Source organism: Chlorocebus sabaeus, chromosome 11 (assembly GCF_047675955.1).
Source record: "Chlorocebus sabaeus isolate Y175 chromosome 11, mChlSab1.0.hap1, whole genome shotgun sequence".
NCBI lineage: Eukaryota > Metazoa > Chordata > Mammalia > Primates > Cercopithecidae > Chlorocebus > Chlorocebus sabaeus.
This window is the reverse complement of record NC_132914.1, coordinates 111,880,725-111,905,999: the sequence shown is the minus strand read 5'-3', so window position 1 is coordinate 111,905,999 and position 25,275 is coordinate 111,880,725. Positions and strand designations below refer to the sequence as shown.

The window sequence follows — 25,275 nt, the reverse complement described above, 5'->3', positions numbered from 1 at the left end:
TAAAGTCTTGCTCCATTGCCCAGGCTGGAGTGCAGTGGTGTGATCTCAGCTCACTGCAACCTCCACCTCCCACATTCAAGCGACCCTCCCATCTCAGCCTCCTGAGTAGCTGGGATTACAGGCACGCGCCACCATATCCGGCTAATTTTTTTTTTTTTTCCCCCCATAAAGACGGGGTTTTGCTATGTTGACCAGACTGGTCTTGAACTTCTGACCTCAAGTGATCCGCCCTCCTCGGCCTCCCAAAGTGCTGGCATTACAGACATGAGCCACTGCACCTGGCCAAGTTTTGGTTTCTTATAAAGGAGAAATGCTCAAGAGGAAAGCCTTCCTTCCAGTGCCACTCTTTTGTCTTAATGGCAGAGATGTGATGCCTGGAGCTGAGGCAGCCATCATCGAACAAGAGGCAAGCACGAGAATAACAAGAGAAAATACTGAAGATGGTGGAAGTGAAATAGAGAAAAGTGGGGTGCTGGTGACCTCATAGGGCAGCAGCCCACCTCTGGACTATCCATCATGTGAGAAAGATAGGCCCCTCATCATTTAAATGACTCAGTTGGCTTTTCTGCTACTGAAAACCTTCTGAGAGTAGCCGGGCGCGGTGGCTCACACCTGTAATCCCAGCACTTTGGGAGGCTGAGGCAGGAGGATCGCTTGAGGTCAGGAGTTTGAGACCAGCCTCGCCAACATAGTGAAATCCTGTCTCTACTAAAAACACAAAACTTAGCTGGGCGTGGTGGCCCGTGCCTGTAATCCCAGCTACTTGGGAGGCTGAGGCATGAGAATTACTTGAACTCAGGAGGTGGAGGTTGCAGTGAGCAGAGATTGCGCCACTGCACTCCAGCCTGGGTGACAGAGCGAGACTCTGTCTCAAAAAAATAATAATAATAACAAAAACAAAAACCTTCTGAGCATATTTGAATTTCCATCTTGCTAAATAGAGTTGTGGGTGGGGTGGAGAACCTCCGTCAGATAGGCTGCGGGTGGGAAGCAAATTTCATCTGATACAGTATTGGCAAATAAGCTGGGAGAAAAGGTGTTTGTGAACAACTGGAAATCAGCTACCTACACAACTGCAGCTCGGGGGTATTAGCTAAAGCCTGGTACGTCATAAAATTTTACTCCAATTTAATTGTATTTTTTTGAGACAGGGTCTCACTTTATGCCTAGGCTGCATGCAGTGCAGTGGCATGATCATGGCTCACTGCAGCCTTAACCTCCTAGGCTCCAGGGATCTTCCTGCCTCAGCCTCCCAAGTAGCTGGAACTACAGGAGCACACCACCACACCCAGCTAACTTTTATATTCTTTACAGAGATAAAGTTTGATCATGTTGCCCAGGCTGGTCTTGAATCCCTGGGCTCAGGTGATTTATCCACTTTGGCCTCCCAAATTAATTGCTGGACCTACAGGCATGAGCCACTGAGCCTGGCCCATGATGCATCCTGACAGTGAAACACAACTGAACTCCTGGTGTAGAGACAGATTTACTGGCATGGAGAAGCCCATTCTATATTGCTAAGGTTTGTAAAAGCAGGTTAGCAAATAATCTGAAAAGAGAGATCTGGAAAGGTGTTCACTGGGAGGTAAAGAGTGGGTACAATTTGGTTTTTATTGTTCTTATGTCTGTATTATTTAAATATATCATAGGCTGGGCATGGTGGCCCATGCCTATAATCCCAGCACTTTGGGAGGCCAAGGCAGGTAGATCACTTGAGGTCAGGAGTTCGAGGTCAGTCTGGCCAACATGGCGAAAACCCGTCTCTACCAAAATACAAAAATTAATGGGGTGTGGTGGCATGCACCTGTAGTCCCAGCTACTCGGGAGGCTGATGCAGAAGAATCACTTGAACCTGGGAGGCAGACGTTGCAGTGAGCTGAGATAACACCACTGCACTCCAGCCTGGGCAACAGAGCGAGACTCCATCTCAAAAATATATATATAAATAGATAAATAAATATACTATGTGTAGAATATATTACAATATAATATTATATATGTGTATGTATATGATTTACCTGATGAATAGAACCATTGACAGTATATGTGATATGTACCTGGTACAGTGGTTCACACTTGTAATCCCAGCACTTTGAGAGGTTGAGGTGGGAGGTCCTCTTGGGCCCAAGAGTTCAAGACCAGCCTGGGCAACATGAGCAAGACCCCATCTCTACCAAAAAAAAAGAAAAAATTAATTAGCCAGCCATGGTGATGCATACCTGTAGTCCCACAGTGGTGCACACCTGTAGTCAGGAGGCCAAGGTGGGAAGATCACTTGAGCCCAGGAGCTCAAGGTTACAGTGAGGTATGATCACACCACTGCACTCTAGCCTGAGCGACAGAGGAACGCCCATCTAAAAGAACAAGAAAGCAAGCTGGACTTCGTGGCTCACACCTGTAATCCCAACACTTTGGGAGGCCAAAGTGGGTGGATCACTTGAGCCCAGGATTTCGAGACCAGCCTGGGCAACATAGTAAGCTCTTGTCTCTATAATAAATAAATAAGTAAATAAATACAAAAAAGTATATGTGATATAATCTTATTTTCATTTTCAAACGTATATACCATACACAGAAGAAGACTGGAAAGATATATGGTAAACTATGAATGGTTAGCCCTATGTAATGGGATTACAGGTGATTTTCATTTTCTTCTTTTTCCTTATCTGCCTTTTCTACTTCTCCTATAATGAATATATATTACTCGTTTAATTTTTCAAGTGTTGTTGTTTAAGAGCTACTCCTCTTATTGTGTTTGCCAAAGCCTCAGAGCCTCCGTTGGGAAATACGTTAATCCAATCAAGATCTTCTTGTCCTGGAAACAAACTCCAGGGCTGGTCTACTATGATTTTAAGTATCTAGCAGGATATGAAATTAGGGGAGGGTGGAAGTCCCCCATTTTCTGGTCATTGTCAACTTTATAAAGATGGCAGCCTAAGGAACTCCCTAAACTACTCGATCCAGCCAGTTGGTGTTGCCTTTAAACTCCAAAGCCAAAGAGGGGGTGATAAGTGGGAAATCCCACTTTCTGATACCAGCGATAAGAGATTCTCCTGCTCTTCTCCTTCGAGATAAATAACGCTGACCCTCCATGCAGCCCCTCTTGGAAGAAGAGCCATAAAAATATGGCAGGCAAAAGCATCTGTAAAAGGATGACAGGATGACATAATGCCAGGAAAATTTACGATTTATTTAGCAGACAGAGGTGGCTGTCAGTTTGGGGGCCCTCCAGAGTTCAAGCATGCCCATAAAAGAACTCAACAACCCAAAGACTCTACTGGGAGAAAGAGATCTCCCTGCAAATCCACCTGTCACTGGTGAGCAGAAATTCCCTGAGGGAGTGGGAATTGGTGTATCTGTCTGTGTCTGGAACAGTCAAGGATGGAAAGAGGAAGACCCTTGGAGTGGACAAAGGAGACTTCTCCAGTGATTTAGGGCCCTGGATCTCCCCCCAGCAAAAGTCTTTCTGGTGCCCTAGGGGTCTTGAAAAAGTCAGCCCACAGAGGGACAACCATGGAAAACGAAACTCAAGGGGCTTGGGGTGGGAGGGAGTGTCGAGGCCCAGTTGCTGCTGTCTGGTAGAGCTAACACACAGGCCCCAAACATGCGTGACCTCTGGTTCACATCAGCACTGCTGATCAAAAGCAAGCAGCTCACTCTGCCCGGCCCAGGCCTCCCCATCCAGGGAGGATTCAAAGCTACTGGCTTCATGGCCGGTGTGGCTTCCATTAACCCAGAGGTTGGTGTTGCGGACTTCGAGAAAAGTTGAACATCAAACGTAATGAATCACGAGAAACCAATAGCTCGGGCCAGCCCAGTGACCTTTTAAAGAAAGATAATATTACTTAAAACGAACATAGTTGTGGAACCATTAAGATAAACAGTATTGGTTCAAACTCACTTCAATTTCGACTGCAGACAGCAGTCTGGGAAGACAGGTAAGTGCCGTTCTCCTCACCATGGTTTGTTTAGCCCCTGTCTTGCTAAGTCGAGCACATGTCTTTCACTGGCCCCTAGATAAACAGCAAGGAAGATGCCATGCTGGGGATCAGGAGCACTGCAGTTGCTGAAGAGAGCATTTTCCATCATGAGATCTTTGTATGTCCCAAGAATTTCCAGCATCAAAACCAATGAAATGCTTATCTTGCTTTCCTGCCCATTGTTAGGTACACAGATAAGTATCAATAGCCCTTCCCCAGCATCCACCGCGGTTCTAAAATATCGTAGACAACCCAAAGGCTAGTGTGTGTGTGTGAGTGTGTGTGTGAATGTGTGTGTATATGTGTATGTGAATGTGTGTGTATGTGAGTGTGTGTGCGTGTGTCTGCATGCACATGCTCACATGCCATCCTTTTATTTATTTTTATATATATATATATATATTTTCCTGCATTGTCCAAACATTTGCATGCAAATAGACATGGGATATTTTGAGATCCAGACAGAATCCTCACTTCAAGAAATCAGATCAGTTTCAGGCAATTCCTGGGTTCAGCGAGAGGCCAGTCTACCCAGAAACGTAAACCAGTTCCAGCCAGGGTTAGGTGAATACTCACTAGACAGACGTATTGGCCCCACATAGGTTCAGCTCAAACGCACACACTGAAGTACACGCGCACACACACACATGCACGCATGCATGCACACGCTAATTTTGTGCTTAGCTGTCATAAAACTTAAGACACTTATATGAGGGTGAAAGGTCAGGAGGGGGAAGCATTATTTTCTGTTATTAATTACACCTTATCCATTCTACATGTGCTGCACTCGTCTTAGATAAAGTTACGGTTCTGTTTTATTAGGAAGCCTCCAGGATCATGTAAAGGGGGATTTTGGATTGAGACAAAGGAAATCGCAGGATAGGGAAGGGGGGGTCGGGGGTTCATTTGTTCTCCTGCTCAGAAGCCAAGCCAGGCTTCTCCTCTGCCATTTCCGAGACTGAATCTGCACATTCTTGAAATAGCTCATCCTGCAAATGCTAAATGAACCTGGTCCCTAACCATCTCAATCCTGAGCAGATTTTGGGAGAAGAGAAGGAAAGGAGAAGGCAGTGAAGGAGAATGAGTGGGGTAAACCACCGGCCAGGTTGCTGCTGGGTTCAAAGACAAAAGTGAGGCCAGCCAAGGGGAAGACTTGAAAGTTCAAGTTCAAATCTGTGTCACCCCTGCCTGCCTTGCAAGGGGTAGCTGCCTGCAGGGATTCTTACTGAACTTGGAGCTCCCATGAGGGGGAATAGGCCTGGGGATGGAGTGCTGGTTGGTTATAGACAGAGGGAGGCCCTGGTGGTCAGATGGAAGGGGCCCTTGAGCCCCATCACCCCTGGCTAACAAGGAAAAAAAAAAACTGTCCATTGTGGGAAAGAGGGACCAAGACTCCCCAGACCAAAGAGGTTACAAAATGGCAGAGTGGAAAGGGGATTATAAGAGAGTAGAATGCAGCCAGAATAAAACTCCAAGACTAAAAAAACCTAGATTTGAATGCTAGCACCAACCTTTTCCTTGGTTAAGTCGCTAGCTCCCTCTGAGCCTCAGTTTCCCCAGTTTGGGAACAAGGAGAAATAACATCCATAATAGCGCGGATAACACTACGGTCACTAACAGCAACAATTACACTAAAACCACTGCAGCACACAGTAATGAGGATAATAAGCCCTTCCTATGGTACTGTAAGGTAGCATAATGAGAAGCACATCAGGCCCCATAAATCATAGTGCAGATATAATTTATCGTTATTAATATGATCTGCCCTGTCCTTCCCCAGCCCCTCGGGCTGCCAGGAAAGTCTGTGCTCTGTCATCATGCACTTGAAGACAGGTTGTTTTGTCCCTTCTCTCTTCTTGTTTCTAATCACAATGTTCTAATTCTCCGGCTGAGGTTGAATTCAATTCTCAGTCGGAGCTCGATGCCATATATTACCCCCTGTCCAGGACAGCGATCTGGCTTCTGTCTTCTAAGCACTCCAGAGCCGCCAAGTGCTGAGCGCTTACTATGTGCCAGGCGCGGGTTCCACTTTCAGCATTAGCAATCACATGTACGGCTCCCAGCAACGCAGTCAGAGAGATATTTGTATAACATCACCCCCATGTCACACAGGAGGAGACTAAGGTTCAAGAAATTGATCTCCTCCCAAGAATGTCTCACTGCAAACGAGCACGTTCTTCTGCCACCAGTGCACTAACACCAGGCCATCGGGTCTTTGGACAACTTGGTAAGGCAGACTCCAGCTTAAGCCAATGGTCATGGTCTACACAAGGAAACAAACTCAAGCAGGACCCTGCTATCTGTTGAGTTCAATTAAGCATTCATCAACCCTCAACTGTGATTTCAAGGAACATGGAAGACTAGGAGGGAGGGAGGGAGGGAGGGAGGAGGCAGCCTGCATGAAGTTGGAACATCTCTCTCTGCACATCAGAATGTTTCCTGGGGGTTCCGCCAGGAATTGAGGCCTGTGGGCCCACTGGGAGTCCTGCCAGTGAATCCAAGGCCCCAGCTCCCTTTGATCCTTTCCGCAGTTTATCCCTCCCCTGATGGAACCCCACCTTGCAGCCCTGATGTCTAACTTGTGATATCCTAGTAGTGTCCCTAAGAGCACCAGGCTTGCCAGGGACTTTGAAGTCTGGTGACACTGAGAGGGACTCAGTGTTTTGGGAGAGAAACGACAGCAAGCTTCCTAGGCATAGAGCACCTCCATGTACCAGATATTACCTTGCAAGTCCCCTCGCTGCTCACTCACTTGTTCCCTGTATTTTTTTCTTTTTCTCTTTGAAACAGGGTCTCACTCTGTCGCCCAGACTGGAGTGCAGTGGTGCGATCATGGCTCACTACAGCCTTGATCTCCCGCGTGCTCAAGTGATTCTCCCACCTCAGCTTCCCAGTAGCTAGAACTATAGGCATATGCCACCATGCCCGGCTAAGTTTTTGTAGAGATGGGATCTCACTATGCTGTCCAGGCTGATCTCGAGCTCCTGGACTCAAGTGATCTGCCTACCTCAGCCTCCTAAAGTGCTGGGATTCCCAGCATAAACCACGGCCTCTATTTCTCCTTATGTAGCTGAGTTGTCATGTTTCTGTTTTGCATGTGTTATCTGTATTTCTGACCCTATCCTTGGCTCTGTAGAAAGAGAATTTCTACAGAAATTCTCTTCTGTAGAAGAGAGAATTTGTGGGTAATTCTCTCTGTCTCGCTCCCTTTCCTTTTTTCTTCTGCTGCTGCTTTCATGCTCTCAGACTTTTAGACTTTTAACCTCTATCTCTTCCCTCTCCTCTCTGTCTCTCTCTCTCTCTTTTTCTCTCTCTCTGCCTGACTCTTTCTTTGTCTCTCTATTTCTCCTCTGTCTGTCTCTGTCTCTCCTTACATGGCCTCTACCGCATCTCTTCCTCTTCCCCCATATGTGGCCTGCCTGTCCATCCTCTGATTCCCAGAGCACCAGAAAAGTCCAGTCGTTCCACAGAACAATTAGCAGCAGCCACCAGGGAAACATGGCTCATGGTGATGAGATTCACCCCAGTCCAAAGTCCATCCAGGGCACGCAGGGTTTGGACAACCCTGTCCAATACCTTACTCACCTTCTGTCCATCACTGAAAACAAGCCTGTGTTCACAGAGGACCAGGGTCATTTCAAATAACTGAACATGCTATTAGGAGACAAAACACTGCTGACAAGGATTCCTGGGAGGTTTTTGTTATGTGGGGGGTCAACAGCCTTCATTCTCCCTGACAGGCTTCCAGACATGCTCATCAATTTCCAATTTACTTTTTAGTCCAACATTGCTGGGGGCTTCCAGGCCCACACTAGGAGGCCGGCTCTACATTTTCATGTTTTCCAGCCAAAAACGTCCCTTTGGCTAAACCTTGGAGCTCATCTATATTTTGAAACATTGTGAACCAAACCAATCCACACGTATGAAGGACCAGGGTCTCCTTGGTACAGCGCCACCCCTCACCCCAACATACACACACTTATTAGGTCAGTGTCTGCCAAGAACCCAGCATCTGCTAAGCCATTTGACTAAAGTTCCTCTTTTTTTAATATTATTTGTAGAGACGGGGTCTACCTATGTTGCCCAGGCTAGGCTCTAACTCCTGGGTCTAAGTGATCCTCTCACCTCAGCCTCTCGAAGTGCTGGGATTAAAATTCCTTCTTTTAGTTTTAACTTCTCAATGGAAGTGAATAGTATTAATTTTCTTATTGTAAACAGAAGGCTGAGATTCAGGTTAAACACAGTGACTTTTCCAAGGTCACTCACCCAGTGTGATATAGCAACCCTGCTGAACCTCTCTCTTTCACAGGCGAGAGATAGAGAGGAGTAAGAAATGAGCCTGGGCCAGGCACAGTGGTGCACACCTGTAATCTCAGCACTTTGGGAGGCCTGGCCCAGGGGATCACTTGATCCCAGGAGTTGGAGACCAGCCTGGGCAACACAATGAAACCCCGTCTCTATAAAAGATGAAAAATTAGCTGGGCATGGTGGTGCACACCTGTAGTCCCAGCTACTCAGGAGGCTGAGATGGGAGGATCACTTGAGCCCAGGAGGCTGAGGCTATAGTGAGCTGTGACTGTACCACAGCAATCCAGCCTGGGTGACAGGGCATGACCCTGTCTCAAAAAAAAAAAAAAAAAAAAAAAAAGCCAGGCATGGTGGCTCATGCCTGTAATTCTAGGACTTTGGGAGGCTGAGGTGGATTGATCATCTGAGGTCAGGAGTTCGAGAAGAGCCTGGTCAACATGGTGAAACCCCATCTCTACTAAAAATACAAAAATAAGCCGGGCATGGTGGTACTCACCTGTAGTCCCAGCTACTTGGGAGGTTGAGGCAGAAGAATCGCTTGAACCCGGGAGGCAGAGGTTGCAGTGACCAAGATCACGCCATTGCACTCCAGACTGGGCAACAGAATGAGATTCTGTCTCAAAAACAAAACAAAAACAAAAGTGAAAAAAGAAATGAGCCTGAGCTTTGATTATTGTTTTCTGCTGATCCTCGTCTCACTGATTTTCTTTCTTCTCTCACCGATTTGCATTAGAACCGGGTTTTGTTTCTGCATTTTTGTCACTAAGCTTCCAGCACCCATCCCCGTGCAGAAACAGAATTTCTCCTCTCTAGAAAACAGCTTTTTTGGCTGGAGAAATGCTGTTTTCTCCTCCATGTAGGAGCACGAGGCATTCTGAATAGTTAGCTTTTGGAAAGCAAATTTGGCATCCGGGATTGTTTTCTGCCTTATTAAACTTTTCAGAAACTGTATCTCTTTTAAACAGCCTGTGGGGGCTCTCCCCCCACCCAGTTCCCCCTCCAAAGGACCCTCTCTATCAGCCCACACGTTCCCTCATCCCATCTGTCAGAGGCTGGAGCCAAAACATGTCCCAGGAAAGCCGGAGGAAGGGGCGAGGCAGGGAGAGAGATGCTAATTATCATCACAGAACCTTTGAAAAGTATCTTGAGCAAATCGAGTTTGTCTAAAACGCATCCAGCGTTTAACATTTAATAGGAGCTGATCAACTTAATGCACCATATGCGATGGGTAAACGGATCCTTCCCCTTTAAGGGCCTGTTGACGTGAGGTGAAGGAGAAAAACAGTTGTTATGATTCAGAAACTCAGGATGAACCCAATTAATCAATGCTGGGATGATTTGAATCATGTGGCCAGTGCTTGGTCACCTCTCTGATATCCTATCCTCAGCCCTCGGAAGATGCAGACGTGATTAATGTCACCTGTGACCACCACGTCTCCAGGCAAGACCCCCCCAAACCTGGCAGACAGAGAAACAAATTAGATCCAAAGGTACGGGATCAGTTTCAGAGGGGACAGGCCCCTGGCTGGGGAGGGGGATGGTCTCTGGGGGTGCCTGGCCTGGCCCGTCTGTCACAGGCGGGCAGAAGATAGAGGCCAGACCATGTGGGGGCTGGGAGAGAAGGAAGGCTTGGAGATGGGGTGCTGGTGGTAAGGGCATACGACAGGCTCAAACCTCAAAGCTCAAAGTGCTTGGCTGGGGCCCTAAGCACGCCTGCATCTTTGAGGTTTTTTTTTTTTTTTCTTTTTTTGGTATAAAAATAATTGCTCAAGCTTTTCCTCCCTCTTAGGGTTACAGTCAGTTGTGTCTGCCCTGGGCCTTGCCTGGGAGGAAATGAGTTTGAGAGAGAGAGGGTGAGTGTTAATCAGAGTTACTTTGATTGCTTTGAAAGTCTCTGCCTGTTACACACACACACACACACACACACACACACACACACGTTTTTATCCCTACTCCAAATAGCTTCTCAAGTTCATGAATTACACGATGGGGACTCCTTCTCTTTTTTAAATCTCCTGATTCATTCTTTTTTGTTCCTTCCTCTTTTTTGTATCTTTTATCTCCCCCTGCTCTCCTACCATCCTTCTTTCATTCATTCAACCAACATTTCTAGGAGTGCTGGAGGCACCTGGGGGACTTCCTGGGAAAGGAAGATAAGATTCTGGGAAAGATAAGCAGCCTAAGATAGCAAAGATTCCCATTTCCTCATTTTTCTCACTGACTTCCCAAGTCTGTGATGCTGCTAAAGTCTAAATGCCTCAAATCCTGTTTTGCAGTTCCTTCCCCCCACCCCCCTCAAAGCCTTTGCTAGCCCCACCTCCACCTGAAGCATCAACCCCTTATCCTTGGGGATAATGGCCTTTTCCATCAAGACTAGCCCCAGATGCTTCCCCATGACGTCATCCTGGACCATCCAGCGATCATTAAGCTCTACCTCCTCTCAAGTCACTGGAAGTACACACCAAGACTTCCAGAGCCGTATTTACATTGTCAGTGCTGTGTCCCCAGCGCCCAGCCCCTAGCATGCATGGTGCCTGGCAAATATTATGTGCTATAAGTATCTGTTGAATAACTGAATGAAGAGTGCTATAGAAAATTTCAGCTTGACATCACCCTATTGACTTTTTTGTATTTTCTTTTTTTTTTCTTTTCTTTTTTTTTTCTTTTCTTTTTTTTTTTTTTTTTTTTTGAGACAGAGTCTCACTCTGTCATCTAGGCTGGAGTACGGTGACGTGATCTCAGTTCACTGTAACCTCCACCTCCTAGGCTCAAGTGATTCTCATGCCTCAGCCTCCCTAGTAGCTGGAATTACCAGCGCCCACCACCACGCCTGGCTAACTTTTGAATTTTTAGTAGAGACGGGTTTTTACCATGTTGGCCAGGTTGGTCTCAAACTCCTGACCTCAAGTGATCCACCTGCCTCAGCCTCCCAAAATGCTGGAATTATAGGCATGAGCTACCATGCCTGACCCCACCCTATTGACTTTACAAATGTGCTAATTAAAAAATAATAAATACACCTTGTCTTCTTCCAGAAAGATTTTAAGATTTATTTGCAATGCAGATTCCTAGACCAGAAGAAGCTGGATTCTATAGGTCAGGAGTGTGGCCCTGGAATCTGGGCCAGGGGGCTCTGATGCATTTACTCTTCAGAAAACTGAGGAACTCTACTGGGAACAATAGAGAGCCACTGAATGTTTGAGAGTGCGAGCATGACTCTTTCAGTATGTGCTTAAAGAAGGGCATGCTGGCTGCAGTCTAGGAGCTTCAGTAGAGGAACCAGGGGTGGGTGGGAAAGAAGGGTTAGGAGACCACATGAGGAATAAGGATAGAAGTTCCAGAACTTTCTTGTGAGCTCAGAGGCAGAATCTTATTAAAAGAGGGTTTAGGAGACTTAGCATGGTTTACTTGGGGTATTTTAGGAGAACCAATGGGAACTTGAGAGAGGCTAAAACCATCCCTTCCTAGGCTTTACCTCTACATGGAAGCAAGTGCCATTAAAATGGAGAAACTGGCAAATCACAAAGTTGAACTACGCGTGGGGAAGGAGTAAGTGAAAGAGAGAAAGGAAAGTTATGTCCCTTCTCTACTTCTATTTCTTCCTTTCTCCATTTCTGAAAGCCCCTCGGCAACCCCCAAAGTTCCAATTCCAGCGGCACCCGCACCCCCAAACCTGCAGGGTCTGCAGAGACCAGACTCATAGCTTCTCCCCTCCCTGGGTGCTCACAAGAACATCTGGCCACGGACCCTGAGCTCTGGCCGCGGCATCTGTTTGCAATGTTTGACTCGGTAGTTTTATTTCTGCTTGGCGGTATAATATAAACTATCTTGTTACACGGCAGGCAGGCTGGGCGCAGAGCCGGGCCGCTCTGCAACTCTGCTGCAGAACCAAAAGCGAAGCGTAAATGAGCTGGTGGGCTTGGACAAGGCCCCCTTTGCAGTCAGAGGAAACGGCGGCTCTCCTTGAAAGTTCTCCCCGGCTTGGGCCTCTGCTGTTTCAATCCCAGTGTAGCCTCTGGCCGACCCCTGGAATCTATACCACCTACAACCCCCATGAATATGCACACACACAAATAAACACACACACCCCACCACATCTTGTCCATTTCTGGGGCCTACAGAGCTAGACCAGAACTCCCGGCTACAAGGGCGAATGTTAGCTAAAAGCTTGACTTCTGAAGTGAGCCCGTCTGCCTGTGAATTGTTGCCATGTGAGCTTGGGCAAATGCCCTCCTCTCCCTGGGTCTCAGTTTCTTCATCTGTAAAATGGGGTTCATGATCATTACTCCCATGTTACAAAGCTGTTCTGAGCCTTTTATGAGGCAGTAGTTGCAAAGTGCTAAGAGTAGCGCCCTGTGTGTGGTGTGCGTTCCATAAATGTTGGCCGTTACTACAAACATTAGGATGTTTGAAACAAAATTCAAGAAAGACCAGCTCGCGCTGGGAGCAGCAACTGGGTGTTACCATTACACTCACCCCAGAGTGAAGGAAATTAACATCCTCTCAGGATGCTGGGGCAAGAACAAAAGGAAATTTCCCCTTTTCTCACAGGATCCCCTTTGGGGTGGGGGGCCAGTCCTCTACTTGGAAGTAGGAGACGGGCAGGCTCCCATGCCTGACTCCCCAAAGAAACAGATATTGGAGGGGAGTTCTGAGATTTTTTTTGTTTTTTGCAGAGATGGAATCTCATTATGTGGCCTAGGCTGGTCTCTAACTCCTGCGCTCAAGCAATCCACCTTCCTCTGCCTCCCAGGTAGCTGGGATTATAGGCATGAGCCACCACACCCAGCCAGTTCTGAGAGCTGATGGAGGGGCAGGAATCCCCTCCCCAGCTTCCTGATTTCTCATGTCAGCGGAGGAAGTTGAGGTGAAGAAACGACGGAATCTATACTCTGGGAGGCCCTGAACTTATCCCAAGCTCAGCTGCCCATGGGTGGATGTTCTTGTCCCTGACTGTGGTGGGAGGACAGACTTCTGCCCTACCACAGACCCTGTCTTTGGGCATTCCCAATGACAAAGGGGCAGTCCTAGATCCAGAGGGACAGTCCCTGTGCCCAGCACCCCAGCAGCCTCCCTCTAGGAGACTGAGAGACAGCCTTCCCTTTTCTGTGTTTTTCTCTGCCTTTAATGCTCAGCCTAGAACTTGGAATACGCTAGGCGCTCAACAAAAGTGGAATGTGTGTGTGCTCACAGGAGCATGCTGCAGCAATTAAAGCTTGTGTGTATGTGTTGGACCTTCATGAGTGTGTGCGCACATATTTGATGAGGACGCTTGTATCTTGGGGAGGTCCTGTGACCCTGTGATACACGTGTGTGCATACACTCATGTCCCTACCGCTGAACATGGACTCTCTGTGTGCCCAATGAGTGTCTGCTTGAGGCCCTGCCTGGCCACAGACAGCCTTGGGAAGTCCATGCTCAGATGGCCACTCCAGGCCTGACAAGATGAAAATTTTAAACTGGAGATGGGGTATGCTGGGGTGGAAGTAGGGTTATTGAAAACCATTTAGGCTGGGTGCAGTGGCTCAAGCCACCTCGGATCTGTAAACTCAGCACATTGGGAGGACTCAATGGAAGTTCAAGGAGTTCGAGGCATTCAAGGTCAGACTGGACAACATAGCAAGACTCTATCTCTACAAACAATAAAAATAAATTATTTTATTTATAAAAATGAAGAAAGTAGTGGCCCTCACTAGTCAAGAGGCTGAGGCGGGAGGCTTGTTTGAGCTCAGGAGTTGGAGACTGCAGTGAACCATGATCACACCACTGCACTACAGCCTGGGTGACAGAGCAAGACCCTGTCTCTAAAACAAAACAAAATGAAATCAATTTACATTGATTTGGTTTTCTGTCCACCACTGGCCACAAATCACAATGACTAGTTCTCGTTTCACTCTCTCTCTGCTCTCTGTACATGTGTGTGTGCGCACGTACATGCACGCATGCCTGAGTACCCTGTCTCTATCTTTCTGCCTCCGAACCTGCCTCCATCTCTCTTTTCTGTGTTTCTCTGGATCCCGCTCTCTTTTCTGCATGAGTCTGACTCTGAGTCTCCTTGCTCTCCTCCCCGCCCCATCTGTGTGGGTCCAGCAGCCCGCCCCTCCCTGCTGGCCTGTGAATCATCACTCAGCGGCCCTGCCTGATCCAATGCGGGCCCCTTTGTTCACAGCCTACCCCCACAAGCACTCCTCCACCCCTGCATCACCCTCCAGACCCTGCTCTCCTTTGCTCCTTTCCAAGTGGCCACCTCTCCAGCCCGTAACGTGAACAAAATGCATGCCTGCCCTAACCAGGACAGCACTCAGGCATACAGAGGTGGGAGACAAGGGTCAGAGCTTGGCCACCCGCCATGTGACCCCTGGGGCCATTAAGGAGACACCCCATCACCATTCCCTCTGCCCCACAATTCCTCCCCGCTGCAGCTCCAAGCACCCCTGGGCAGCCTGCAGCACCTGGCAAGGGCAAGTTCGCGTTGAGGTTGGAGGCCAAATGCCTTCCCTGACTCTGGGTGGCCTTGACCAAGTCAGCGTCCCTCTCTGAGTCTGAAACATAATGCCCAAGGCCAACCTGCCTCTAACTGGAGGGACACCGCAGAGCCCCCCATGCCTCCCCGTGCTTGGTGGCATCCTTTACCCCTCCCATTTCCTGGAGCAGATGCAGAAAGCCTAAGATTTCCATAGTGAAAAGGTCAGCTCCCCCACAGAGTCTCAAGGAACAGGAATCTCAGGGTAAATCCACCCCAAAGCATCCATCAGCACACTTCTGAAGATACTGTTCACAGCCTAAATGATACCAATAATTGCAGAAACAATGGACTTCCTGGGACTCTGGCTTCGGGTGTCTGTGGTCACGTCAAGGACAGTCTAGCTTAATGCCCAATTTAGGGCAGGGAGGAAAGGGAGATGGGAGTTTGGGGGGGGGGCAGTTTGTTTGTTTTGGTTCGTTTTTTTGAGACGAGTCTTGCTCTGTCGCCCAAGGTGAAGTGCAATGGGGCAATCTTGGCTCATTGCAACCTCTGCCTCTGGGTTCAAGAGATTCTCCTGCCTCAGCCTCCCAAGTAGCTGGGATTACAGGCATGTGCCACCACACCTGGCTAATTTGTGTGTGTGTGTGTGTGTGTGTGTGTGTGTGTGTATTTTTAGTAGAGATGGGGTTTCACCATGTTGGCCAGGCTGGTCTTGAACTCCTGACCTCCAATGATCCACCCACCTAGGCCTCCCAAAGTGCTGGGATTACAGGCATGAGCCACCCCACCCACCCAGGAGTTTTCTTCTCTCTGTCACATTGCCTCTGCACGTCCCCTTCCTTTCCCCTCTGCCCAGCTAAAATCATCTGTAAAAGTCTTTCCCTGTCTTGGGGTCACTTACTAGCTGTGCGTCTTAGGCAAGTGTCTTCACCTCTCTGAATCTCTGATGTTATACTGTTAATTATAATACAGCTGGCTCACATTAGGGGCTAGACAAAGAACAGTCCTTAAATAATAGCAGTAATAATAATGAGGTGGAGGAAGGTGGGCTGGGTGAGGGTCTGCCGTGGACTATGTCTATGTGGGCCTCAAATCAGTTTGTATGCACATAAGCTGCTGTGGCTGCGTATATATGCAGGCATTGGCATGCAAAGCTTTTGGGCTTGGAGACCCTGAGCCAACACCCACCGGGAGTTCCACAGCCCCAAGAAAAAGGAGGCCCCACACAAATCCCGGTGATGGGGAGACAATCTACTTCTCTTGTGGAAGCACATGTAGCCTATCCCTGGGCTGGGATCAAGAGGCCCTTTGGGTGCCTGAGAAGGAAAGAGTGCTTCTTCAAAGACACAATGAATCTCCAACTGCCACCACCCTCCAGAGGCCTGGGAGCCTCGATTTCATAGAACGTCAGGATTTGGGGACTGGTTGTGCTTGACTCTGCTTCCTGGCTGTGGCCTCATGAGCTTCTCAGAACATTATCACCACCAAGTGCCTGAGCAATTAAATCATCTGTACCGCCATGATTTTGCATGATTTGCATGTTCCCTGTACCACCGTGATTTTGCAGAAACTGAGGCCCAGGGAGATTGAATGACTTGCATAAAGTCATCGGAAGTTGAAGACAGAAGGGAAACACAGTTCTGTCTCAGGCTCTCTTAGGCCATACCCTTTCTTCTTCACTCAGAGCTGAGGGAAGTACTCTGGCCTGGGGTGGGGGCATGCGCAGTTATTCTCAGACCATTTGGATACCCTCTTTTTTTTTTTTTTTTTTTTTTTGAGATGGAGTCTCGCCCTATTGCCCAGGCTGGAGTGCAATGCCGTGATCTCAGCTCACCGCAACCTCTGCCTCCCAGGTTCAAGTCATTCTCCTGCCTCAGCCTCCCAAGTAGCTGGGATTACAGGCATGTGCTACCACACCCAGCTATTTTTTTTTTTTTTTTTTTTTTTGGATCTTTAGTAGAAATAAGGCTTTACCATGTTGGCCAGGCTGGTCCAAACTCCTGACCTCTTGACCCGCCCACCTCGGCCTCCCAAAGTGTTGGGATTACAGACAGGCGTGAGCCACCTCACTGGCCTTTGTTTTTTTCTTTTTTTTTCTTTTTTTGAGACGGAGTCTCGCCCTATTGCCCAGGCTGGAGTGCAATGCCGCGATCTCAGCTCACCGCAACCTCTGCCTCCCAGGTTCAAGCGATTCTCCTGCCTCAGCCTCCTGAGTAGCTGGGACTACAGGCGTGCACCAGCATACCCAGCTAATTTTAGTATAGATGAGGTTTCACCATGTTGACCAGGCTGGTCTCGAACTCCTGACCTCAAGAGATCTGCCTGCCTTGGTCTCCCAAAGTGCTGGGATTACACTGGATTCCCTCTTGACTTAATGTAAGACCTTAGGTCATACTCCACACCTCACCAGGTCTCAGTTTCCCCATCCAGAGGGTAGCTGGACTTACCATTCTGAGATCCTCTCATTCTGTTTTGCAGCTTGCATCACAGAAAGTGAGAACCCACTTCCACCAGAATGTGTCAAATTCACATGAAGTCAGTGCCTGCTGTGGGCCTCCTTCCTACGAGGGCAGGCAGCCCAGCTGTGCAGCTGAACTAATGGCTTAACCTTTCTGAGCCCCTTAAAGGAAATGATTGAAAGTCCTTACCTATAGAGCTGTTAACATAAGAGCTTAGCATCATGCCTAGTGTATAGTAAGTGCTCAATAAATGCTGCTGTTTTTAAAAGAGAGTCTCACTCTGCTGCCCAGGCTGGAGTGCAGTGGTACAATCTTGGCTCATTGCAACTTCTACCTCCTGGGTTCAAGCAATTCTTGTGCCTCAACCTCTCAAGTACCTGGAATTTCAGGCATGTGCCACCATGCCCAGCTAATTTTTGTATTTTTAGTGGAGACGGGGTTTCGCCATGTTGGCCAGGCTGGTCTCCAACTCCTGGCCTCAAGCAATCTGCCCACCTCGGCTTCCCAAAGTGTTGGGATTACAGGCGTGAGCCACTGAGCCTGGTGTTATTATTTTTATTCTTATTTGCATCACCTGATTTCTGCCACTGCCCAGCTTTGATTACAAGATCTGCCTCCTCGCTCCCCCTAGTCCAGCCTTCATCTCCTCCACTGCCCGTTCTGCCCTTGGACTAAGAGGAGATGGGGTAGGAGATAGAGGGTGGACAGCACTCAGCTTGCCGGCTGGTGCCCCTGGCTAACTGCCCAAAGCCAAGGCTATCCACCCCGGAGAGGCCACTTTGAAGTGACCGCCTTATGTAACTGCCCCACGCCCCCTCCCATCTTCCTGTTTGTCCCTAGAGTGGCCTTGGGGAGGAAAACTGCAGCCCAGGACCAGTAAGTCTGGGGTTTCTTTCATGTGACTCAGGAGACAGCTGGGAAGGGCGGAGGGATGCATATGGGTGGTTACGGGTGCCTCTATCTGAGTTTAGGTCCTGCAGTCAGCTCTTTCTAGCTGTGTGATCTTGGGCAGGTTACTCAGCTTCTCTGTGCCTCAGTTTTCCTGTCTGTCATGTGGAAAGTACCTAATGCATAAAGACATTGTGAGAAATATGTAAGTAGACAGTTTACAGCAGTGCCTGGCACATAATTACATGCTTAATAAAGGACCGTTGTGGCTGGGCACAGTGACTCATGCCTGTAATCCCAGCACTTTGGGAGGCCCAGGTAGGAGGATCACTTGAGGCCAGGAGTTCAACACTAGCCTGGCCAATACAGCGAGACCTCATCTCTATTTTTTTTTTTATAAAAATTACACTATAAATATATATTTAAAAGGGCAGTTGTTATAGGTACTTAATTTTTGTTTTCATGTTTCTTGTCAATATGTTTTCTCTGACAGGATGCAATGACAAGCACCCAGCTTCTCTGTTTTGTTTTAAGACAAGGTCTCTCTCTGTTGCCCACGCTGGAGTACTGCGGCACCATCACAGCTCACTGAAGCTTTGACCTCCTGAGTTCAAGTGATCCTCCTGTTCCAGCCTCCTGAGTAGCTGGGACTACAGGTACAAACCACCACGCTTGGCTAATTTTTAAAAATTTTTATAGAGGGCTGGGTGCAGTGGCTCATGCCTGTAATCCCAGCACTTTGGGAGGTCGAGGTGGGCAGATCACTGGAGGTCAGGAGTTCAAGACCAACATGACCAACATAGTGAAACCCCATCTCTACTAAAAGTACAAAAAATTAGCAGTCATGGTGGCAGATACCTGTGATCCCAGCTACTGGGGAGGCTGAGGCAGGAGAATCGCTTGAACCTGGGAGGTGGAGGTTACAATAAGCTGAGATGGTGCTACTGCACTCCAGCCTGAATGACAGAGCAAGACACCGTCTCAAAGAAAAAAAAAAAAATTAGAGACAGGATCTCACTATGTTGCCCAGGCTGGTCTCTAACTCCTGGCCTCAAGCGATTCACCTACCTCTGCCTCCCGAAGCTCTGGGATTATAGGCAAGAGCCACTGCACCTGGCCTCTGAGTTTTAAAAGGCTATTTCCTTTGCCCCACTTGAACAACCAATAAAGACATAAGCCCCAATGGTAAAGTGAAAGGGGAGTGGTATTTAATAATTGTATATTAAGCTGTAAGATAATTATTGTTATTCAGAGTACTTGCTCAAAAGTGGATTTAGATTTTAGTAAGGTGGCTGAGAAACTAACCCCAACAGTCAGCCTCAATTTCTCCCATCTGTAAAATGGGTGTTAACACCTAGCCACAAAACTGGCTGAAAATTGAAGGAGGCAATCTGTGGAAAGAACAGAGCTGGACACTTACTGAGTGCTGAAGTTTACTTCAGTTTAATCATTCCTTGTGTGTCTCCACTGTCTTCCTTCCCCAGGCTTCTTTTTTTTCTTTTCTTTTTTTTTTTTTGAGACCTAGTCTGGTTCCATCACCCAGGCAGGAGTGCAGGGGCCATCTCGGCTCACTGCAAGACTACAGGCACATGCCACCACACCCTGCTAATTTTTTTATTTTTAGTGCACAGGGGATTTTACAATGTTGTCCAGGCTGGTCTCGAACTCCTGACCTCAAGTGATCCTCCCACCTCTGCCTCCCAAAGTGCTGGGATTACAGACCTGAGCCACCGCCCCAGCCCCTTTCCCAAGACTTCTAATATGGGTTATGGAATGTGTACACACACACACACACACACACGCCCACCATAACCCTTTAGAAGCACGGTGGTCGTAGGGGCATTTATTCTAGTGTTTCACCTCCCCTAACGTTTTTCGTCCTCCTAAACAGTCTGAAGGCGGCTGCTGAAAGGCTCCAATCCACCGGAACTCTCGGAGTAACCGCCTCCGCCTCCGCCTCCCCTCGCGGGTGTAGACCGAGACTCGCGCGAACGGGAGGGAGTAAGAATGTTTGCGCAGCCTTCAAACGACTTGGCAGGCAACAAGAGGGAAAAGGCCGCTCCAGGGAGAGTTCAAATTGAAATTACACGGAGGGAAGAACGTGCAGATCAGCGCTGAAGCTCATTAAAAAAAAAAAAAAAAAAAAAAAAAAAAAAGCGAGGTGACTGAGAAGAACAAACACGCCTCCAAAAGGAAAATGGAAAAGTTCGTAAAATGCGCTCTTCAAAGCCTAGCAAGGGGGCGCGGGGGAGGAGGCGGGCAGTAGCAGCCAGGCAAGGCCGCTGCCCCCTGGGCCGTTCCGCCTCGGAGTCTGGAAGGGCGAAATTGGCCCAACTTGCATTTCCTCTAACCCGGGAGGTCGAGCGCCTCTCGCCCTCTCCTCCGAAGCGCTTCTCCTGCTGGAAACCAGAGAGAGTGGGGAAAGTGGCCTGGAGTTCGAACCTAAGCAGAGCCAGTGGTGACGGGGAGGACGTTCCCAATGGGAAGTCGCGGGCAGGGACAAAGCTAAGTCCTGAAAAGTAGGCCAAGGCTAGATCATTTGTTCGTTGGACATCGGGCATCGTCTGGGTTTTATTCAAACCGTTGGAAAACCTTAAAGTTTTAGGCAGGGGAATAGCACGACGTGATTGGGTCCTCCAGAGTAGAATCTAGACAGTCCCCCTCCAACCCTCTCCCAACTCCCCACAATTCTCCCAGCATCTCCACCTCCTCCCCCTTGGGAGAAGGAAGAGATCCACGAAGTTCACGCGGTGCGCTCTGTAGGCCTCGGCTGGGAAAGTCCAGCGCACCCCTAGGCGCACGGGGAAGCGTCCACCAGAACCGCCTCTGGCTCCCCGGGTCAAAGTCCCCACCCTCAGTCTCCTTGTACAATTCATTAACTTTGCAGACACCCGTTTGATTCGCCGGATCATTCCCGGACGCTTTAGAGAAAAGCCTGGGCATTAACCTCAGGGCTCGTGCGCACTGCCCGACGTCACCACAAGTGCAGGATTCTCGGAAAAGATCAACCGCTCCAGCTCTCGAATCCCGGCAGCCCCTTGCCCGGGGAGATCTCTCTCTCTCTCTCTCTCTCTCTCTCTCTCTCTCTCTCTCTCTCTCTCTCTCTCTCTCTCTCCCCCCCCCCCCTTTCTCTCTCTCTCCTCTCCTTTTCTCTCTCTCTCTCCCCTCTCTCTCTCTCTTTCTCTCTCTCTCCTCTCCTCTTCTCTCTCTCTCTCTCTCTCTCTCTCTCTCTCTCTCTCTCTCTCTCTCTCGCTTCGTGGACCTGAGAAAGAAATTTATTTTCTATAAACCACTGAACTGGGGCAGTGCCGGAAATTCTCCTCACCCGGTACTCTGCAGCTTCCAAGGTGCTTCCAACCCCATTCGCGCCGCAAGGATCCCACAAGATCGGGGAAACCGAGGCTTGGGAAGGGTCGGGTGCCCCCCAAGGCAGGCTGCTTGGAAGAAATGGAGCCGGCCTGAACCCCGCGTTTGCAGGTTTCAAATAACGGCGCGTTTTAAGAGGCCTTTCTGACCTCTCAGAATTATTAGTTCGAGCCCCTGGTCCATCCTGCTCGGAAATTCGGCCTCTGATCGAGGAAGCCCTGTGGGGAAGAGGGCTGGTGATTTATTCCCTTGTCTTCCTCCTCACCGTCACTACTCCACTCTCTTTCCCCTTCTCCTCGTCTGAGTTTGCTACCATTTCTTGGTCAAAGCCCCACAGCATAGATGCAGGGAGATGAAAACTCACAATTTCTCACTCCAGAGCCTGCGTCTGCATTCACTGCACCAGGGTTCTGGAACCTTAAGGAGCTCACAATCACCTGCGGGCTTTGTTAAAACCGGAATTCTGCGTCCCGCCCCCGGATACCTCATTCAATTGGTCTCAGCTGGGCCTGAGAATGCGCGTTTCTAACCGGTTCCCGGGGTACGTTTTGGGAAGGACTGCTCTGTGTGTTGCGTGGAAGCCCTCTAGGTTCCTTTGTTCATAACAAAAACCCTCTTTAGAGGAAAGGGCGTCGTTCTTCTCTGTGTCCCCAGCGTTTACACAAGGCTTGCACACCAGTGCCTAATAAATATTTGGGCTTCATCATGAACGCTTAGAGCTGTCACCGTGGTTTACAGATGTTTAGCGTGTGCCTGGCATTTTTCTGGGCACATTAGGAGTATCTGTTTAATGCTAGTGACAATGGTGGGAGTTAAGACCCTTATTTTGACATGGATGGTTCAGAATGGGGATGCTAGGAACCGGGAGAGGAGAGCCGGGGAAATCATGCCTGTACCCAGATGCATGGAAGCCAAAGTCTGCCCAAGGGACAGCTGAGTCCCGCTCCACCAACCTGGGACAAACCAGCTTAAAGGCACTGTTCAGGAAGACCCACCTCTCTTGGCTGGTAATGGCTGGGAAAGGGCGGAATCACCTTCGTAGAAGACCTGCACCTCCAGAGTCCCTGTGCCATGGAATGTGTGCCCTCATACCCTTAAACGTTCACCTTGCAGTGCTTTTCCTTGCCGGTCCTTGGCGGGCAAACGGAGAGACCCAGCACTAAGCTTTCTATGTGGGAATCACCCCTCAACCTTTCTGAAGGATCCAGAACCTCCCTCCTGGGCTGGGGGGCCTCGGATTCTGGAGAATTCCACAACTTAGAGTCAAGAGGGATGGCCTATCCAAACAGTGGAGGTGACGTGGAGGATCTTAGCATTCCATGCACAATCCTAGCCTCACCTGGGAGAACTGCCACTCAGGTGAGGGTCTTGGGCCTGGTGCTCCAGGAGAAGGGAAGAGGGTGCCCCTGGAGAGACTGGTGCTCCCATTTTACACCCTCCAAATAAGTCTGGGACCACGCTCCTGTGTTCCAACTCCATTGAGTCCTGCGTGCAGCTTGGTGTTCCCTGGCCACATCATAAAAAGATTTACAAGACTATGTTAAACTGGCAGTAAAAACAATTAACTTTAATGGCACCTTGGGTGGGTGGCTGGGTGGGTCGGAAGGAGGGAAGGAGGGCGGGTGCTTCCTCCTCTTTGGACTGGGAATCCAGGTGAGGGAGGGGACCCGCTTTCAGGTCCCTTTTGGGTTTCTTCTATTTGCTCCTCCAGGGATCCTCCACGGGGCTCTGGAGTTCAGAGGTTCAAGGTTAAAGTGAAAAGAAAGCTGAGCATGGAGACTAAAGGAGACTTCAAGTCCCACTTGACAGTTCCTGGCTAAGTGATCCTAAACAAGCCTCTTAACCTCTCTGAGACTCAGTTTGCTCATCTATGCAATGGGAATTTGTAAAAATAAAAATAAAATAAAAAAGCCTCCTCTGTCAGGGTTGTGAAGATTGCAAGTGACAGCAATTTGGAAGTACCTCCCACCATGCCTGGCGTGTATGTCTGTGTGTTTGTGTGTATGGATATACATAAAGCATTGTGTGTGTGTGTGTGTGTGTGTGTATAAGCATTTATTAAGATTGTATGTGTCTGTGTGTGTATGTTTAATAAATGTTAGTTTCTGGAGTGCTCAGGCTTTCCAGGTGTAAAATGAGGTGAAAAGACCAGGCTTTTGCAAAGGTCAGAGCCACCTTTCAGAACCCTGACTTAGCCAGCACCACTTAAATGTTGGTTTCCTGCTAAAATTGACCTGCTTGTCCAGCCAGTGACCCCGGAAGTGACCCCATGCTTGGGTAGACAGCAGCCCCAAGCTTTGAAAGTGACCTGGATTTCTGGAGCGCTGGCAAGGAAATGAGAGTGGCTGGGGGTAGGGGCAAGGTCTCTGCCTCCTGGGTCTCCTGGTCCAGTCCCGGAAAGCCCTAATTCTGCAGGTCTCCCTGGCCTGGAGACAATTAACCATCAATTGCAGAGAGACCTCTGTCTGTCTGTGTCTGTGTGTGGCCCTCTCAGCCAACCAGGACAAGGGAGGGATCCCCCACCAACCCTATGACTGCCCACGTAAGGGCACTTGCCTATTGGCCTGTTGTTCTGCTTTGGGCAATGGGTGGGGACACAGAAGAGGGAGGAAGTCATCATTTCCCCATCCTCCTCTCCCAGAGGCCAGTTCTGTATGCTGCAGAAGAGGTCGATCCTGCCTTAACCTGCACCTCTCCCTAGAACCCAGTCAGGCCCCATCCATGAGGCCCCTGGCTCTGCCCCTCTCTGGTCCAACCACCTAGGAGCCCATGGCTAGATGCACTTAAGCCTGGAATGAAGCTGCTGTCATCAGACTCAAAGAATCCATTAAACACCAGATCCTGCATCCTGCCTTCTTCCTCCATGGGTTCCCAGCAGCAACTCAGTATCAATTCCGTTCATTCTGTACCTCTCTCTCCCGGCAGATACTTTCCCCTGTCTATTTCAGTTTAAAATTAAACAAATTTTAAAAGTTGAGATAATGATGGGAGGTAAGGTGAACAGGATAAAAATGTTGGGAAGCCAGGCACAGTGGCTCACGCCTGTAATCCCAGCACTTTGGGAGGCCGAGGCAGGGGTATCACGAGGTCAGGAGTTCAAGACCATCCTGGCTAACACAGTGAAACCCCATCTCTACTAAAAATACAAAAAAGTAGCTGGGCGTGGTGGTGGGTGCCTATAATCCCAGCTACTCAGGAGGCTGAGGCAGAGAATTGCTTGAACCCGGGAGGTGGAGGTTGCAGTGAGCCGAGATCACACCACTGTACTCCAGCCTGGGTGACAGAGCAAGACTCCATCTCAAAAAAAAAAAAAAGTTGAGAAAAGCCCAGTGATATGAACTTGGGTATAAATCCTGATTCTGCCACTTAACCTCCTGGGACCTTGGACTTACCACGTAGGCTTTCTGAGCTTAGCCAATACATCTATCTGTAAGAGGTGACTGTTGGGGCCAGCCCTATGCTCAGCCACATTGGATTCCCTTTCTGCTCAAAGGGGTGTGTGTTTGGTTTTTTGCTCTCTCTTTTTCCTATATCCCATCTCAAATGAGAGAAGTGTAGCACAGTGCTTTCAAGCAAGGGCACGGCAGACAGACTGCCTTGGTTTGAATCTGATTCTGCCACTTACTAGCCAAGCCACTTTGGACGGGTTACTTCTCTCTTTCCTCTTCTTTTTAAAAAATTATTATTATTACTATTTTGAGACAGAGTCTCACTCTGCCACCCAGGCCGGAATGCAATGGCGTGATCTTGGCTCAATGCAACCTCCACCTCCCAGGTTCAAGTGATTCTCCTGCCTCAGCCTCCTGAG

The 25,275-nt window shown here is 48.8% G+C and overlaps 1 long non-coding RNA gene and 1 other non-coding gene across 3 annotated transcripts; one reads left to right on the top strand and one right to left on the bottom strand.

Moving 5' to 3' along the window:
* Positions 1-9,621: 9,621 nt before the first annotated feature.
* LOC119623825 (uncharacterized) lies at positions 9,622-23,390 on the top strand. Of its 2 annotated transcripts, none has more exons than XR_012094597.1 (4): positions 9,622-9,778; positions 10,078-10,141; positions 18,595-18,757; positions 19,993-23,390. It is a non-coding gene; the product is annotated as an uncharacterized lncRNA (long non-coding RNA). The 2 variants fall into 2 exon arrangements; XR_005239853.2 differs by lacking the exon at positions 10,078-10,141 and having other exon boundaries at positions 9,637-9,778; positions 19,993-22,826; positions 23,179-23,390.
* On the bottom strand, positions 19,211-19,305 carry LOC119624061 (small nucleolar RNA SNORA27). Its single transcript, XR_005240150.1, has one exon. It is a non-coding gene; the product is annotated as a small nucleolar RNA SNORA27 (small nucleolar RNA).
* Positions 23,391-25,275: the final 1,885 nt, after the last annotated feature.